Genomic DNA, 19,078 nt, shown 5'->3' with positions numbered 1-19,078 from the left:
TATTTAACGTTAGCCACCTTTGAAAATATGGTTTTAAATGTTCCTTTCTAATTTCTCTATATAGAGGAAAAACAAGTAAAAAGTGATACTCGTTTTCTATAGCGTGTCCGGTGCAAAACTTACATATTCTATTTTCGCGTAGTATCTTATTATGACGACCTTAGAACAAACGTCGAGGTGTTTTGCTTTCGGGCGATAGCTTAATATGTTGAGATTAAGCTGTTCGTTGAGACGACTACAAAGACGAATCCAACGTTTGCATTTTTTAAGATTAGTACCCGGTTAATGGAACGGAAAAAACGTAGTTCCATCTTTTAACCGTTCTGGATACATTGTGTCTGAATAACAAGTGCCATAACAGCACCTTTTAACCATTTTCTTTGTTTAAAACACAGCATTACGTATAAGCTTATGTGACGAACAACGGCGAGTTTGACGGACAAAATGGCGGATAGAAACGGGCCTAGTCTATGCAGTAATCTGATTGGTTAATAAGCCTGTCAATCAATCGGCTGTCGAAAGGTCAATTTCCTATGTATTTTGTCTCTACAAATTTGGTTCGTGTTTGAAAAGCCATTAATTAAGTGTATTGAATAGGCAACTACTATTATAACTGTTATTTTAAAATAAGAAAAGAATTATTAATATGTAATAGTTAAATAAAGTGCTGAATTTTTATTGGCATGAGTTAGAATTCCATTGCATTGGTGTACATGTACCAATAAATATTTTATTCTTATTGTTATGCTCCCCCCAAAAAAATTTGGGGGAGCATATATTCGCCGCTTCGTCTGTCCGTCCGTCCGTGTGTCCGTCCGTCCGTGCACAATTTTTGTCCGGGCTATTTCTCAGCAACTAATGACCGGAATTCAATGAAACTTTATGGAAAGCTTCACTACCAAGAGGAGATGTGCATATTATCAGCGGGTTCTGGTCGGATGATATTTTACAGAGTTATGGCCCTTGGAAATTTTCCTTTAACTGTACATATAGTGCAATTCTTGTCCGGGCTATTTCTCAGCAACTAATGACCGTAATTCAATGAAACTTTATGGGAAGCTTCACTACCAAGAGGAGATGTGCATATTATCAGCCGGTTCTGGTCGGATGACTTTTCACAGAGTTATGGCCCTTTGAAATTTTATATAAAACAATTCTTGTCCCCCCAACTACTGTGCCCTCAAGATGTTTCCTTTTATCTGAATATATAGTGCAATATTGTGACAAAAAAAACCTTTGGGGACAGTGATTTTTTTTGCTCAAATTTACAGCCGAATTTCGGCTGCTTCCCAATCGCAAAAATACACGTTTTTTCCCAAAATTCTGACCAAAATTTCCCAAAAAAAGCCCAACTTCAAAAAAAAAAAAATTTTTTTTTTTTTTTTTTTTTTTTTTTTTTTTTAGAAAGAAGTCTCATATTACTTAATTATGATTTCTTAAATCTAGGTCTCAACTTTATTTTTTAAACATCTTACAAAATATATAACTTGAATTTAGTCATTTTTTTCCATAAATCATTCCCAAACTTGCCACTTTTATTGATTAAAAAAAAACAATTTGACCAGACTCCTTTTCTAGAAAACTCTCTGAACATGCACTTAAACACAATATCACTTCTGTTACTTATAATCCTATTTATAATGCTTAATTTTTCCCAATTTCATGGTTTATCGCGCTATTTTTTCCCAATTTCACAGTTTATCGCGCAATTTTTCCCAATTCAAAAGGCACAGGCTGTAACAAATTAAAGCAAAAAAAATCACTGGGGGAGCATCACCCGTCTCCGACGGTTTCTTGTTTATATATTTGTTTTTGACTATCATTTATCAATATATTTCTTTGTCAAAAAACATTTGGATCATCAAATTATACAAATATTAAATGCTCTATACTGTTAGTGTTTTTTCCAGATCCTTTTAGCGTGGCGCTGCGCCACGTCGCCTTACTTAAGTGCCACTCTGCCCTTTTCAAAGGCAAAAGCTGCCATGTGCCCTTTTTGATAACATCTTAATTGCCCCTTGACCAAACTTCTAAGCCGACAAGTTTCAGAGAATGGCCCCAAGTCAGCGAAGATTTGCGCAGTTGTGAATTAATCGTGTGAATTACCCCGTGTCAATATCAGTCGATAATTTCAAGAGGCTTTGTTATACCAAGCACAATAATCGTTTCGAAATGTGTACTCCAGTCCTCCACTATAAAATCGTGGACAGTTACTTCGGAGACTTGATGAAAAACTCGAAGTTATCCTCGTTGAAATAAATCATTTCGTGCATAATTGAATTATCTCAAAACATTAATTTGAACGCGTAATTAAATATAAAAAAAACACTAACAAGTTTTATCTTGTATCGTCTTTAATTAATTATTGAAACAATGACTGTACTAATTAAACAAAATGTGAATCGTGTACATGTATTAGGCGGACATATGATGTTACGTTGCTATGCGCACATGGTCGCCTATATCATTTTAACAAGATGGCGGACAATACAGAAAAAAATGGACTCCCTGCAAAAATGGCAAATAACAATTGAATTAACGATGGAGATCATACATTTAGAAAGGATTAATGAAATGCCTGTGGTAATCAACAATGCATAACACATTTTAGATACCAAAAACATATGAGTCGCGTTTTGAGAAAACTGGGCATAATGCATGTGCTTAAAGTGTCATCCCAGATTAGCCTGTGCAGTCCACACAGGCTTATCAGGGACGACACTTTCCACTTTTACTAGATTTTCGGTGGAAAGGGACTTCCTTTAAAAGAAAAATACCATTAAAGTGGAAAGTGTCGTCCCTGATTATTCTGTGCGGACTGCTCAGGCTAATCTAGGACAACACTTTACGCACATGCATTATGCCCAGTTTTCTCAGAACAAGGCTCATGTTTATTAGTTATCTTGTTGGTGGATGTATGTCATGGAAAGGATTGTTTGCAAATTGTTAGCGTTCAGTTTACTCGCAAAGTTTAAACATCTGACAAGATTATTTTTAGAAAATGGGATAAGACAAACATAGTTTCATTTATATGTTAGTGGATCTGTGTATAATCGGATTCATATGCATATATTGCTTTATTATGTTTGTGGTGCTGTACACTTTACTGAAACAGCATGGAACTTTAATGGACATTGCAACGTAAATATATTAATATATATTAAAGTAAGTTAAATACATCAACTACATGTACTATTAAATGTGCTTGATTATATTTGTCACACAACTTCCTCTGATGCGATTACATGTTTCTCCCTAAACCAGGTATTCATGGAACCTTTTTGCCTTTTTTTGCTTAAAATGCGCGTTAAAATGCCCTTTTTGAAAGTAATGCGCCATGCCCCTTTGCCCTCCTGGGAAAAACACTAACTGTATTGAAGTTTCAGGAGAAGGTATAGATGTGCCATTATGGTTTAAATTCCATATTTATTGACAGTTCAGGAGAGTATCTCTTTGTCCAATATGTCATTAACCCATTTATGCCTAGCGCCTAGAAAAAGGAGTTGGCAAACAGCGTAGACCCAGATGAGACGCCGCATGATGCGGCATCTCATCAGGGTCTTCGCTGTTTGCTCAAAGGAATTTCTGTAAGAAATATTCTAAATATAGAAATAAATATACTAGACATCCCTAACTTTGGAAATAAATTGATCCAATTTAGAAGGATGGGAGAGTCCACTAGGCATAAATGGGTTAATTGTGATTGAGTGCCGGTGTTAAGGTCATACTCCCAAGTCGTCAACTGTCCTGACAGTGATAATAGAATTTCCCATATGTTTTTGATGTAAACATATGGCATACTACTGGTACTGTTTCTTAAGTTTACTTAAACAGACTTGTTCACTGATTGAAATATGACAATTTTATATCCTTTTGTCTCTAACCACTGAAGAAGGAGAAAACAATTATTGCTTTGCTTTACCATTTATATTATATAATTTTTGTTACATTTTCTTTATTCAAAATTGTTTTAATAAAAAACAATGATTTGAAAATCTACTGGTAGTTCAAATAACTATTTTCAGAAGCTAAGAACAATATTTTACCTATATAATACAATACCATATTCAAATGTCTGAGTTTTTATGTCCCCCACTATAGTTGTGGGGGACATATTGTTTTTGCCCTGTCTGTTGGTCTGTTTGCGCCAACTTTAACATTTTGCAATAACTTTTGCTATATTGAAGATAGCAACTTCATATTTGGCATGCATGTGTATCTCATGAAGCTGCACATTTTGAGTGGTGAAAGGTCAAGGTCAAGGTCATCCTTCAAGGTCAGAGGTCAAATATATGTGGCCAAAATCGCTCATTTTATGAATACTTTTGCAATATTGAAGATAGCAACTTGATATTTGGCATGCATGTGTATCTCATGGAGCTGCACATTTTGAGTGGTGAAAGGTCAAGGTCAAGGTCATCCTTCAAGGTCAGAGGTCAAATATATGTGGCCCAAATCGCTTATTTTATAAATACTTTTGCAATATTGAAGATAGCAACTTGATATTTGGCATGCATGTGCATCTCATGGAGCTGCACATTTTGAGTGGTGAAAGGTCAAGGTCATCCTTCAAGGTCAGAGGTCAAATATAAGTGGCCCAAATCGCTTATTTTATGAATACTTTTGCAATATTGAAGATAGCAACTTGATATTTGGCATGCATGTGTATCTCATGGAGCTGCACATTTTGAGTGGTGAAAGGTCAAGGTCAAGGTCATCCTTAACAAGGTCAAGGTCATCCTACAAGGTCAAACATCATATAGGGGGACATTGTGTTTCACAAACACATCTTGTTCTAATCCTCATATACAACTGATAATGTTTAGATGAAATAAAAATTTATAAGATGTGTGGTACAACCTTTGTTTATGGCATAACCTCTGTTTATGGGGTGCTACTGGGGAAGTTATTAGGTTTATGGTTGGACGGGTATTTTATTTGTTACCACATTTCAGCAGCCAGGACTAGAAGTGGGTGTAAGTACACTATATTAGCGCATGAAAACATCAGTCTGTGATTTGAATTTTTGTTTCAGTTGTGCCGTGATGTCCGGTAGAGTTAGAGTTCAGAGTGTATAATTATACATCTTTGCATATGTATATTTTTTTATGTGGATGGCATGCGATTGAAAATTTGCAGCTATTTTATCACATGAGTATTATACTATATTTTCCATATTTTGCAAGATATTTATGTGTTTTTTTGGCATGATACAGGACTTTCACTAAGTATTTTCAGTGTATCTTGTAAGTTAAAGCTTTGTCACTGTACAATGATGACATTTCTTACTTTGTTATATTACTTAATGCAGGTTCTGTTCAACTTATACATGGTCACGTATGATTATATTTCTTGTTTACTTTGTTTGAATGGTAGCATATAAGTAATATCTTATTTTTATGGATTTTATTGATTCATGTTGTTTGGCAGAGATACGCATGATTGTTCAATTTGCAATGCACTTATAGATTATGGTTATTTTAATAGTTGTTTTTGTTGACAAGTACTGTCCACAGTAAATATCATAGTACAGGTATTTATACTTGTAAATATTTTTTGAAACACAGTACACAGTTTGTAAATATTTATAAAAACACATATAAATTGTTTGATTCAATAGTTATTTTTTGTTGACAAGTACTTTCCACAGTTAATAACATCGTACTTGGACACATTCTTTATACAATACACAGGTTGTAAATTTTAATAAAAAATCATTCTTTGTGTACATGGTAAAAATGTTTTCAAGATTGCCAATAGCCCATTGTATTGAGGATAACGAAATACTGATATATATTTCACAATAGACCAGTCTTTTCATTGTACATGTATGTGATCAATATGCATTGCCCTTATCATACATTTAGGCATGGCAATATTAAAGGCTACTTTAAAAAAATCTCGAACAAAACGCCTGTGCTCTTTGTGACATTTTGAAAATTTTGCTGACAAATTTACATTGATTGACATTTTTGTAAGCATCCATTGTTGATCCTGCATACAGGCTTAGCACTTTCATCTATTTGCTTCAATTCTGGTATGAGTTTCTTTTCCTAGGTACATTCACTAGTTTTCATGGCCATTTTTCACTTGTATGCCTTTTTTGTAAACAACAAAATTCTGCGGTAATTTGACATTGCTTTAAACCTTAATTTAAGGCAGGTAATGTTTTGCATTACTGTGAAGCAATTATTATTTGCCAGGCATTAATTTTCCTATATTTTGTCAATAAACCGACTGACGAATTTAAGTTCATAACAAAAATTATGTCAAATGTTTAAAAAAAATTAAGACTGAATTACAATATGCATGAAAGACATTAACCCATTTATGCCTAGCGTCTAGAAAAAAGGCCTTGGCAAACAGCGTAGACCCAGATGAGACGCCACATGATGTGGCACCTCATCTGGGTCTGCGCTGTTTGCTTAAAGGAATATCTATAAGAAATATTCTAAATACAGACATAAATATGCTAGACATCCCTAATTTTGGAAAAAAATTGATCCAATTTAGAAGGATGGGAGAGTCCACTAGGCATAAATGGGTTAATATCCAACGTAATCCACACATGTCCTGTGTCTGTTTTTCAATCTTGATAAAATTATGCAAGAGGAGTCCATTATTCTGTGTACTTCACTGACACTTGTCATTTACCATAAAACGCAATTACATAAAAGCTGTATAAATAGCATTAACTTTGTTTTGTTAGAATAGTTAGGATTAGCCCTATTTGTTAACAACTTTATTACCCAAATTTGTGTATTGTGTTTTACAGGGATGTTGCAGGTTAAACAGCCAACAGGCTGCAGATCAAAGACAATAAACGCAATAATAATTTGACTTTTGTTTCTTCAAAAACTCGTTAATGGTCATTCACTTCCACGTATCCGCTAATTACAACAATGTACTAGTTATTATCACCACATAACGATGGACTAGTTAATTTGCAGGGCTCACCTCCTGCAGACTACTCCCACATGACCCTATCTCCCCATTGCGATTTGTCGCAGACAAAAAACTAACAAACGGGAAAATAACAGACACAAATTCTTTTTTAAAATAGGCATTTAAAAAACAACAACAATATAGTTTCAAGCTGACGATTGTAGTAAATGGTTTTACAGTATTTAACAATGTGTGTGGTAAAAAATACTTTTAAATAAAACTTTTTAAGCTCAACTGAATACAATGTGCTCATGATGAGGTTTTGTGATCGCCTTTTGTCTGTCGTGCTTTGTGCGGCGTCAACATTTGCCTTGTTAGCACTATAGAGGCCACATTTATTGTCCAATCTTCATAATATTTGGTCAGAAGATTTGTGCCAATGATATCTTTGAAAAGCTCAAAAATGGTTCCGGTTTCTTAAAAAACATGGCCACCAGGGGGCAGACCAGTTTTCCTTATTTGGCTTTAGTAAAAACTTATTAACACTCTAGAGCCTACAATTGTTGTCCAATCATCATGAAACTTGTTCAGAAGATTTGTTTTAATGATATATTGGATGATTGCAAAAATAGGATTGTAGGACAAACGGCACCCGGACAATCGGCACCCAGTGTTTTTTTGCATACGCGGACAGTCGGCACCCTGTAAATTTGTCGACTGAACAATCGGCACCCGATTTAATTGTATACTTGGACAAACGTGTTTTTATTGATGATATCACTGAAAATCCGGTTGAAACCAACGATATGGCGATTTTTAGTTTGGGGTCGAGTATGGTAAAGAGTACGGTAAAGTACAAAAACGACCTAATAAATATGCATGATTCAACACGTTAATTCAAACCTAAACAAACACAATTGCGGATACAGGAGAATTAAGCGTAGAGAAGGTCAGAGCAAATGCAAATACATCTTTTACATACGGAAACTGAGCTGCAAGGCTATGTTTTTGCTAAATCTATGTATTTATCTCGCATATGCTGATAATTAGGGCTGCAAAAAATATCCGATATATCTGAGATTCGCGGATCCCAAAATTCACAAATAAGAACAATAGTTTGTTATCTGAAACACACTTCCAATTTTTTAATGTCAACACGAAGTTTACAAATGCTTCCTATATAGTTATCCTGTATATTTCCCGACAAAAGAGCGCGAAAATTATGCGGCGATGTAAAAGGTTGAGGTATACCCATGGAAAGCGTGCGTGTATTGAGTTTTTGATAGAAACTTTGTAGCGCAAAGAACATTGAATAATATGTATAATACCTGACGGACATTGCGATAAAAAGTACCATCTCCGTGTATTGTGGTGTTTTCAAATTATATATTGTATACATATATTTGGGCAAGAAAAATGCAAGCCAAATGTACTTTCCATCCTGTAATTTTATTTGTTGTCAAATAGTACATGTACATGTATAATCAATTAAAAATAAAGCAAATCGCCTAAAGTTGTCAGCAGCTGATTATTAAGCTAAGTTTTCCAAACACAACCTTCGCACACCGTTACGTGTCGTAATGAATTGCATGTTTGTTATGAAATGTCTCCATTTTCGTTCTTCTAATTAAGCTTATTTTCATTCGCAGTTGCTGTTATCGGGAGAAATCATAAGTTTAGGAATTATTTAATTATCCACATTTATTGTCCAATCTTCATGAAATTTGGTCAGAAGATTGGTTTCAATGATATCTTGGATGAGTTCAAAAATGGTTACATTTGCTTGAAAAACATGGCTGCCAAGGGGCGGGGCATTTTTCCTTATATGGCTATATATTGCTATTGTGAAATCTTGGTAAAGGGGCCTTTTCACAGATTTTGGCATGTTTTGAAGTTTGTCATCAAATGCTTTATATTGATAAAAATTTAATGTAAACATTAAATTTTAAGAGCTCCAGTAAAAAATCAAAAATAAAATTTAAAAAAGGAAAAAAAAAGTAGCCCGTTGCAGGGCTTGAACCAGTGACCCCCGGAATCCTGAAGTAAAAACGCATAAGCCAACTGAGCTATCCTGCTAAGCATACATAAGATGCGTATTTTATACGTTATATAAGCAATCTTCGTAGTTTCACAAATTTAAACAACAACAACAGAACTCTCCAAATTATTCAATTGTTTGGCGTTGCAACGCTTTAGGTTCTTAAATCGTCAAAAGATGCATATAATGGCTATATTCGACCATGGCAAATGTTCAGTAATACTGTTTCCTCACAAATATCATAACTAAACCGAAAATTTGCGCATCTGAAACAATTTTTTTCAATTTTGTCAATTTACCAAACCGTGAAAGATCCCTTTAACACTCTAGAGGCCACAGTTATTGTCTGATCTTCATAAAACTTGGTCAGAAGAATCATCCCAATAATATCTTAGACGAGTTCGAAAATGATGCCGGTTGGTTGAAAAACATGGCCGCCAGGGGGCGGGGCATTTTTCCTTATATGGCTGTAGTAAAACCTTGTTAACACTCTAGAGGCCACATTTATTTTCCGATCTTCATGAAACTTGGTCAGAAGATTTGTCCCACTGATATCTTTGATGAGTACAAAAATGGTAATCTTTGCTTGAAAAACATGGCTGCCAAGGGGCGGGGCATTTTTCCTTATATGGCTATATATGGCTATAGTTAAACCTTGTTAACACTCTAGAGGCCACATTTATTTCCAATCTTGATGAAATATTGTCAGAAGATTTGTCTTAATAATGTCTTTGATGAGTTCGAAAATGGTTATGTTTGCTTGAAAAACATGGCCGCCAAGGGGGGGGGGGGGCATTTTTCCTTATATGGCTATATAAGGCTATAGTAAAATCTTGTGAACACTCTAGAGGCCACATTTATAGTCCGATCTTCATTAAACTCAGTCAGAAGAATCATCAAAGTAATATCTTGGACGAGTTGGTTGAAAAACATGGCCACCACGGGGCGGGGCTATTTACCTTATATGGCTTTAGTAAAACCTTGTTAACATTCTAGAGGTCACATTTATTTTCCGATCATCATGAAACTTGGTCAGAAACTTTGTCCCAATGATATCTTGGATGAGTTCGAAAATGGTTTTGGTTGCTTTAAAAACATGGCCACCAGGGGCCGGGCATTTTTCCTGATATGGCTATATATGGCTATGGTAAAACCTTGTTAACATTCTAGAGGCCGCATTTATTTTCCAATCTTCATTACATTTGGTCAAAAGATTGGTCTCAATGATATCTTGGATTAGTTCGAAAATGATTATGTTTGCTTGAAAAAAATGGCTTCCAAGGGGCGGGACATTTTTCCTTATATGGCTATAGTAAAATCTTGTTAACACTCTAGAGGCCACATTTACTGTCCGAACTTCATGAAACTTGGTCAGAAGATTCATCCCGATAATATCTTGGAAAAGTTCAAAAATGATGCTGGTTGGTTGAAAAACATGGCTGCCAGGTGGCGGGGCACTTTTCCTTATATGGCTATAGTAAAACCTTGTTAACACTCTAGAGGCCACATTTATTTTCCGATCTTTGTGAAACTTGGTCAGACGATATTGTTATCTCAGGTGAGCGACTTTGGGCCTTTCAGGCCCTTTTGTTTGTAAATTGTTAAGAGTTGTTATAGAACCAATTAGCAGATAACATTAATCAATCCACACTTATATTGGTCTGATAACACAGTTTGTTGACAGAATTTAATCTCTAATCATCTCTTTTACCAAACCAATTAGCGGATTAGATTAATTAGTTTAACAAGGTGCTGACGGGCTTTATCGATTGTCTTTAATAGGGTGCCGTTTGTCCGTATATACAAAAAAATTGGGTGCCGATTGTCTGGGTCGACAAATTTACAGGGTGCAAACTGTCCGCATACGCAAAAAAACACTGGGTGCCGATTGTCCGGGTGCCGTTTGTCCGGATTCCCGAAAATAGTTGTGGTTGCTTCAAAAACATGGCTGCCAGGGGGTTGGGGCATTTTTCCATAAATGGCTATAGTTTAGACTTGTCATACTCTTATAAAAGTCCCCTTTATTGTCCAATCTTCATGACACTTAGTCAGAACATTTGTTATTATGATATCTGATATGAGTTCATGAATGCTTCTGGTCTGTTGAAAAACATTGCCACCAGGGGGAGGGGCATTTTTCCTAATATGGCTAACGTAAAACCTTGTTAAAACTCAAGAGGCCACATTTATTTTGGATCTTCATGAAACTTAGCCAAAAGATTCGTCCCAATGGTATCTTGGATGAGTTTTAAAATGGTTCCGGTTGATTGAAAAAAATGGTTGCTAGGGGGGCGGGACATTTTTCCTTATATGGCTATAGTTAAAACTTGTTAACACTCTAAAAGTCACATTTATAATCCAATCTTCATGAAACTTGGTCAAAACATTTGTTTCAAAGATATCTTGGATGTGTTTGAAAATGGTTCCGGTCTGTTAAAAAAACCATGGCTGCCAGGGGGTGGGAAATTTATATATATATTTGGCTATAGTTAAACCTTGTAAGCACTCTAAAAGCTACATTTATAGTTCACTCTTCTTGAAACTTGGTCAGAACATTTTGTTTATGATATCTGGGGCTGCATAGAACTGGTCAGTGCCTTTATATCTCAGGTGAGCGACTTTGGGCCTTTCATGCCCTCTTGATAATGACTCTGATGTAAATTGTTAAGTAAAAATATAATATAAAACAACAAAAAACTGTGAGAAACCACAAGCTGTACTTTCAGAAGTTGCCTAAAGGGGGATGGGATGTAATTACAATGAAATTGTCCAAAAGTGTTTGAAAATGGAGTTGCGCATGAGATCTAAAACTATTATAATATTTGCCAACAATTCCTTTGATAAAAGTACTTATTTTGAAGTTGCAAAACCTCTTGTTTACTGTTTGCCGTAGGAGCTAATTCATTTTTGATGAAAAAATATTGCTCAGTTCATATTGTTTTGTTTATTATTTTTATCAAGTTTTTTTGTTTGAGAAAAAAATGTATAGGTGATTTTAACTTAATTATCCTTTCGCACACCTACATCAGCCCAGCAATTTTTGCAAAAGTAAATACATATTTATATTGTCAGCAGTTTAAAATTAATTTATATAATCTTTTGTGAATATATATTCGTATTTTTTGTTACATTTGTGTGATTTTTGTTTGTCTAAAGTATTTCATGTCATAGATGAAAAAGGAAGTTGTAGCATCATGATTAGAAGTTGTTATTTAAAAACTGCTGTTAATATGTCTATGTTAACATGAAAATTAGACAGTAGATCGTTAATTAGTTACATAAACTCAGTCATTAATGTCAAAGTGTTGGACAATTATATAATTTGATGCAACTGTTGGACAGATAGCATGTAATTACAGGGCTGTGGTTATATTGTAAAGCAAATTATTGGAAAAAAATCTAGAAATTCACATGTGACATATCTGTGTCTACAAGATTGCCTGTCTTTTATTACCTGTCTCGATTGGTCCATGTTCCTATTAATGACCACTTGCATTTTTAGCAGCTGTACCTAGCATATATAATTGCATTATATTGTAGCAAATATCTAAGCATGTAGCTACAGCTGCTACAAACAAGAGAATAATTGCCAATACCTGCAGGGTACATATTAATTCTGATGACCAGTTGTACACAAGATCATTGATAGTAAAATAACTCAGGGCAACAGATAAGATTTGATGTCAATTTGTTTTTACTGCAAGCTTTTTGAAACAATTAGTTTTTTCCCTCAAATCAATTTGTCAAAAAGTTTTTTTAAAGTTGATAAAAAAACTTACCTTTATTTCTGGATGAGATTAGCTTTTTAATGTTCGGTTACACTTAAGGTGCATTTGAAAGCCCTCTCCATGAAGACAAGCCAGTGGAATTCCTTTTTCCACGTGGTTAAGTGTTTTTCGACACTGAATCGTTGCGGTGTTTTGCACTGAATTTTGCCTATTCTATCACAACCTGTGATATTAATTCCGATAAAAAACTCTTTACAACGATTTTTCCGGTGGTTCGTTTCGCGTTACAAATTGAAACATATTAGGCGCGCACGCCGCTAATGAAATTTTCGTAGAACGTCCGCGCTCAGAACTAGATGCCAACATTTTCGCATACTTTTTTCGATGGAAAAACATTTTCATGTAGACACCATTCTGAAACGGTGTTCATATAAACTTTTCACTAATATTACAACCGCACTAAAGGTTACAATATAATTATTCAAATCAAACACAGTACGGAGGGAATCGGTAAAATGAAACGACAAAGAACCGATTGAAATTCGTTTTCCAATTTGGTAATCGTTTATTGTACGATGGATTTTTATTTCAATTCGTTTTCTGTCAAATACAAATCGTAAAAACGATAAACAATCCATATCTGTTGCCCTGACAACTGAGCCTCAATCTGGGAAAAGGGGGCTTTTTACTAAGTACATGTATAGATCAAGGCTCAATTTTACATTATTCTTAGCTCACCTGAGCACAACGTGCTCATGGTGAGCTTTTGTGATCGCCTTTTGTCCGTCGTCCGTCGTGCAGTGTCCGTTGTGCGACGTCAACATTTGCCTTGTTGACTCTCTAGAGGCCACATTTATTGTCCAATCTTCATGAAATTTGGTCAGAAGATTGGTTTCAATGATATCTTGGATGAGTTTGAAAATGGTTACGTTTGCTTGAAAAACATGGCTGCCAAGGGGAGGGGCATTTTTCCTTATATGGCTATATATGGCTATAGTAAAATCTTGTTTACACTCTAGAGGCCACATTTATTGTCTGATCTTCATGAAACTTGGTCAGAAGATTCATCCCAATAATATCTTGGACGAATTCGAAAATGATGCCGGTTGGTTGAAAAACATGCCCACCAGGGGGTGGGACATTTTTCTTTATATTGCTCTAGTAAAACCTTGTTAACACTCTAGAGGCCACATTCATTTCCAGATCTTCATGAAATTTTGTCAGAAGATTTGTCTTAATGATATCTTGGATGAGTTCGAAAATGGTTACGTTTGCTTGAATAACATGGCCGCCAAGGGGCGGGGCATTTTTCCTTATATGGCTATATAAGGCTATAGTAAAATCTTGTTAACACTCTAGAGGCCACATTTATAGTCCGATCTTGATGAAACTCCGTTGAAAGATTCATCCCAATAATATCTTGGATGAGTTCAAAAATGATGCCGGTTGGTTGAAAAACATGGCCACCACAGGGGAGGGGCTATTTTCCTGATATGGCTTTAGTAAAACCTTGTTAACACTCTAGAGGCCACATTTATTTTCCGATCATCATGAAACTTGGTCAGAAGATTCATCCCAATGATATCTTGGATGAGTTTGAAAATGGTTTTGGTTGCTTTAAAAACATGGCCACCAGGGGCGGGGCATTTTTCCTTATATGGCTATATATGGCTATAGTACAACTTTGTTAACACTGTAGCGGCCATATTTATTGTCCAATCTTCATGAAATTTGGTCAGAAGATTGGTCTCAATGATATCTTGAATGATTTCGAAAATAATTATGTTTGCTTGAAAAAAATGGCTTCCAAGGGGCAGGGCATTTTTCCTTATATGGCTCTAGTAAAATCTTGTTTACACTCTAGAGGCCACATTTACTGTCCGATCTTCATGAAACTTGGTCAGAAGATTCATCCCGATAATATCTTAGATGAATTAAAAAATGATGCCGGTTGGTTGAAAAACATGGCTGCCAGGGGGCAGGGCATTTTTCCTTATATGGCTATAGTTAAACCTTGTTAACACTCCAGAGGCCACATTTATTTTCTGATCTTCGTGAAACTTGGTCATAAGATTTGTCTCAATAATATCTTGTTATCTCAGGTGAGCGACTTTGGGCCTTTCAGGCCCTCTTGTTAAGTTTTGCAATATTTTTTAGCAAGTTTTTAATTAATTTTCAAATTTCCATGTTACAATTTTGCTCATCAACTTTCATTTTGAGTTGTGAAATCATGCATGCAGAATTCACATACATTAATTTTTATCATCTTGCATCTGAAAAACCTATAATAAAAAATGCTTTTTTGAAGTCATTGTGCAACTTAAATCTGATTACCATTACCGTTAAGTAGAGTCTGTCACTGCATAGGACTGCATAACTTTATCGATTTTCTTCAAGGATATTATAAACCCATGTTAAAGGCAAAACAATCTTACAGGACATGGGGTTACCGGACGTTGTTCCTCTTACCAAACAATAGAAAATACTTGTATATAATTTTATTTTTATTATTATGGGGTTTAAAATATTTAACAATTCTTAATATACGGTAGTTAAATAACAACTAAATTGAAACCTGTTCTATTAAAACATGTTTTTTTAACCAGGTTTTCCGAAGGAAAAAACTGGTTATTAGATTGGCGAATGCGGGCGGGCTGGCTGGCGGGCTGGCGGGCGGGCGGAACAAGCTTGTCCGGGCCATAACTATGTCGTTCATTGTCAGATTTTAAAATCATTTGGCACATTTGTTCACCATCATTGGACGGTGTGTCGCGCGAAATAATTACGTCGATATCTCCAAGGTCACACTTTGAGTTCAAAGGTCAAAAATGGCCATAAATGAGCTTGTCCTGGCCATAACTATGTCATTCATTGTGAGATTTTAAAATCATTTGGCACATTTGTTCACCATCATGGGACGGTGTGTCGCACGAAAGAATCACGTCAATATCTCCAATGTCAAGGTCGCCACGACTAAAAATTTATATTATTTTTAAACAAACTTACAAAGGGGGTTAATTTTGTTTGTTCATTTCAAAAGTTCAGTTTGAGTTTTCTCCCTTTATCAGATTTTTTTTTCACAATGAAAACCTGGTTTTGCGACAATTTTGTCCCTTGTTTATAATTAAAAGGGAAGAAAGCTTTGTGATTTTTTTTATACATTACAAGTTATTATAAACAGCAATATAAAGCACTAGTACTCTTACAGTTCACACAAAATAATTTCCGTTTCATTTAATCGTTTAACAATCAAAGAAAATTAACACAAACAAGTCTGTATGTGTACATATTACCAGTTTCGTTTTTCTTTTTTAAGGGGCCTTTTCACTGATTTTGTCATGTTTTGAAGTTTGTCATTAAATGCTTTATATTGTTAAATGTAAACATTAAATTTTTAAAGCTCCAGTAAAAAATCAAAAATAAAAATAAAAAAGGAAAAAAAAATAGACCGCAGCAGGGCTTGAAACAGTGACCCCCGGAATCCTGAAGTAAAAACGCATAAGCCAACTGAGCTATCCTGCCAATCATTCATAAGATGCGTATTTTATACCTTATATAAGTAATCTTCGTAGTTTCACAAATTTAAACGACAACAACAGAACTCTCCAAATTATTCAATCATTTCGTGTTGCAACGCTTTATAATTTTTAGGTTTGTAAATCTTCAAAAGATACATATAATGGCTATATTAGACCATGGCAAATGTTCAGTAATAATGTTTCATCACAAATATCATAACTCAACCGAAAATGTGCGAATCTGAAACAACTTTTTTCAATTTTGTCAATTAACCAAACCGTGAAGATCCCTTTAAACAAAAACAATGTTTTGCATATTGTTTTTGTTTTGTCACATGGCGTCAGTTTTGGGAATAATATTAGACCTCAGCAAATTTTATCGGCAATGTCTCAGGTTCGACATCTTTCGCACGGGTTGATATTATGTCGCTTTGGTAGAAATATATGTTGGCAAAATATTGGTTATGTTCTGATGAAACTAGTTTTTCTAAAAATATTTTGATTTTTAAATTGTTATCACATGCAGGTGCAACTGATATGATACTACATGTAAGTTCAATATTGAAAAGATAATGTAATTTTCCTGAGATGTATACAGTTACCTTATGGAGACATATGCCACCATAGTTTTGGTTGGAAAATGTTTTCGTTCTTCTCTTTTCTGTGTTTGTTTTTATCTTTCTCTGAATATGAACTAATCTGACACATAATTTTCTGGGGTGAATGAAGCATACATGTACATTTTCTTTATTAACATCAATTAATGAACGCTGTTATGTGGAGTTAGAAGATGACATCAAAATTAGAATGCACATTTTTAAAGATAGTTTAAGGATTTTTATGCTCCCCCAAATTTAGCCGCTTTGTCTGTCCGTCTGTCTGTCCGTCCGTGCACAATTTTTGTCCGGGCTATTTCTCAGCAACTAATGACCAGAATTCAATGAAACTTTATGGGAAGCTTAACTACCAAGAGGAGATGTGCATATAATCAGCAGGTTCTGTTCGGATGATTTTTCACTGAGTTATGGCCCTTTTCTATAAAAAAAATTTGTGTCCCCCCAACTACTGTGCCCTCTAGACGTTTCCTTTTATTAGCCGGATTTTTTTCGAAAAAATCTCGGCTTATAGATTGATGTTGTCGGGCGGGCGGGGGGGCGGGCGGGCGGGCGGGGTGGCGGCGTGCTCGAAAATGTTAAAGTTCTTATTTCATGGTATAACTTTGGTATGCTTGGACCTAGAGTCTTCAAACTTGACATGAAGGTTGGCCAGGATTAACAGATGACCACTGGTCATTTCAAGGTCATTCATTTGAAGGTCAAGGTCACTGTGACCTTCAATATAAAAAATGTTAAAGTTGTTATAACTTTGGTATGCTTGGACCTAGAGTCTTGAAACTTGACATGAAGGTTGGCCATAACTAGTTAGTAACCACTGGTCATTTCAAGGTCATTCATTTGAAGGTCAAGGTCACTGTGACCTTGAATGTAAAAATGTTAAAGTTCTTATTTCATGGTATAACTTTGGTATGCTTGGACCTAGAGTCTTCAAACTTGACATGAAGGTTGGCCAGGATTAACAGATGACCACTGGTCATTTCAAGGTCATTCATTTGAAGGTGAAGGTCACTGTGACCTTCAATATAAAAATGTTAAAGTTGTTATAACTTTGGTATGCTTGGACCTAGAGTCTTGAAACTTGACATGAAGGTTGGCCAGAACTAGTAAGTAACCACTGGACATTTCAAGGTCATTCATTTGAAGGTCAAGGTCACTGTGACCTTGAATGTAAAAATGTTTAAGTTGTTATAACTTTGGTATGCTTAGACCTAGAGTCTTGAAACTTGACATGAAGGTTGGCCAGAACTAGTAAGTAACCACTGGACATTTCAAGGTCATTCATTTGAAGGTCAAGGTCACTGTGACCTTGAATGTAAAAATGTTAAAGTTCTTATTTCATGTTATAACTTTGGTATGCTTGTACCTAGAGTCTTCAAACTTGAAATAAAGATTGGCCAGTACTAGAAGATGACCACTGGTCATTTCAATGTCATTCATTTGAAGGTCAAGGTCACTGTGACCTTAAATGTTAAAATGTTAAAATTGTTATAACTTTGGTATGCTTGGACATAGAGTCTTCAAACTTGACATGAAGGTTTGCAAGCACACTTAGATGACCACTGGTCATTTCAAGGTCATTCATTCTAAGGTCAAGGTCACTGTGACCTTGAATGTAAAAATGTTAAAGTTCTTATCAAAATCCGGCTTCAATGCGGTCATCTCCGACCGCGGAACTCTTGTCTGAATATATAGTGCAATATTGTGACAAAAAACCTTTGGGGAGCATCACCCGTCTCCGACGGTTTCTTGTTTTTAAATGAAACCATACAAACATTACTGGCTAGCTTGATCAACAGACCGCACAGGCTAATCATGATTTCATTAATGGGGTTTTCTTAAAAGAGGTCTCTTCTAAACAAAAATCCTGTTTAGGTGGGAAGTGTTGTCCCTGATTAGCCTGTGCAGACTAATCTGGAACATTCTGTATGTACATATTTCTTTTTGAACTGCATGAACTGACCAATGGGATGTAGTCTTTTCTTCTATATTTGATATTTTATTCTAACTTCAGCTTATAGTGGGCAACTTAACCCATTTATGCCTAGTGGACTCTCTCATCCTTCTAAATTGGATCAATTTATTTCCAAAATTAGGGATGTCTAGAATATTTTTTTCTATATTTAGAATATTTATTACAGAAATTCTTTTAAGCAAACAGCGCAGACCCTGATGAGACGCAGCATCATGCGGCGTATCATCTGGGTCTACGCTGTTTACCAAGGCCTTTTTTCTAGGCGCTAGGCATTAATTGGTTAATGATGTTTAATGTATATCTACATGTTTCTACTTATA

The 19,078-nt window shown here is 35.3% G+C and overlaps 1 protein-coding gene across 1 annotated transcript in view; it reads left to right on the top strand.

Annotated features, from left to right (window-relative positions):
- LOC127872056 (1-phosphatidylinositol 4,5-bisphosphate phosphodiesterase classes I and II-like) overlaps positions 1 to 19,078 on the top strand; it is a 99,466-nt gene that overhangs the window by 6,788 nt on the left and 73,600 nt on the right. The window lies entirely within an intron of this gene.

Source organism: Dreissena polymorpha, chromosome 3, assembly GCF_020536995.1.
Source record: "Dreissena polymorpha isolate Duluth1 chromosome 3, UMN_Dpol_1.0, whole genome shotgun sequence".
Taxonomy (NCBI): Eukaryota; Metazoa; Mollusca; class Bivalvia; order Myida; family Dreissenidae; genus Dreissena; species Dreissena polymorpha.
This window is presented reverse-complemented; position numbering and strand designations above follow the sequence as displayed.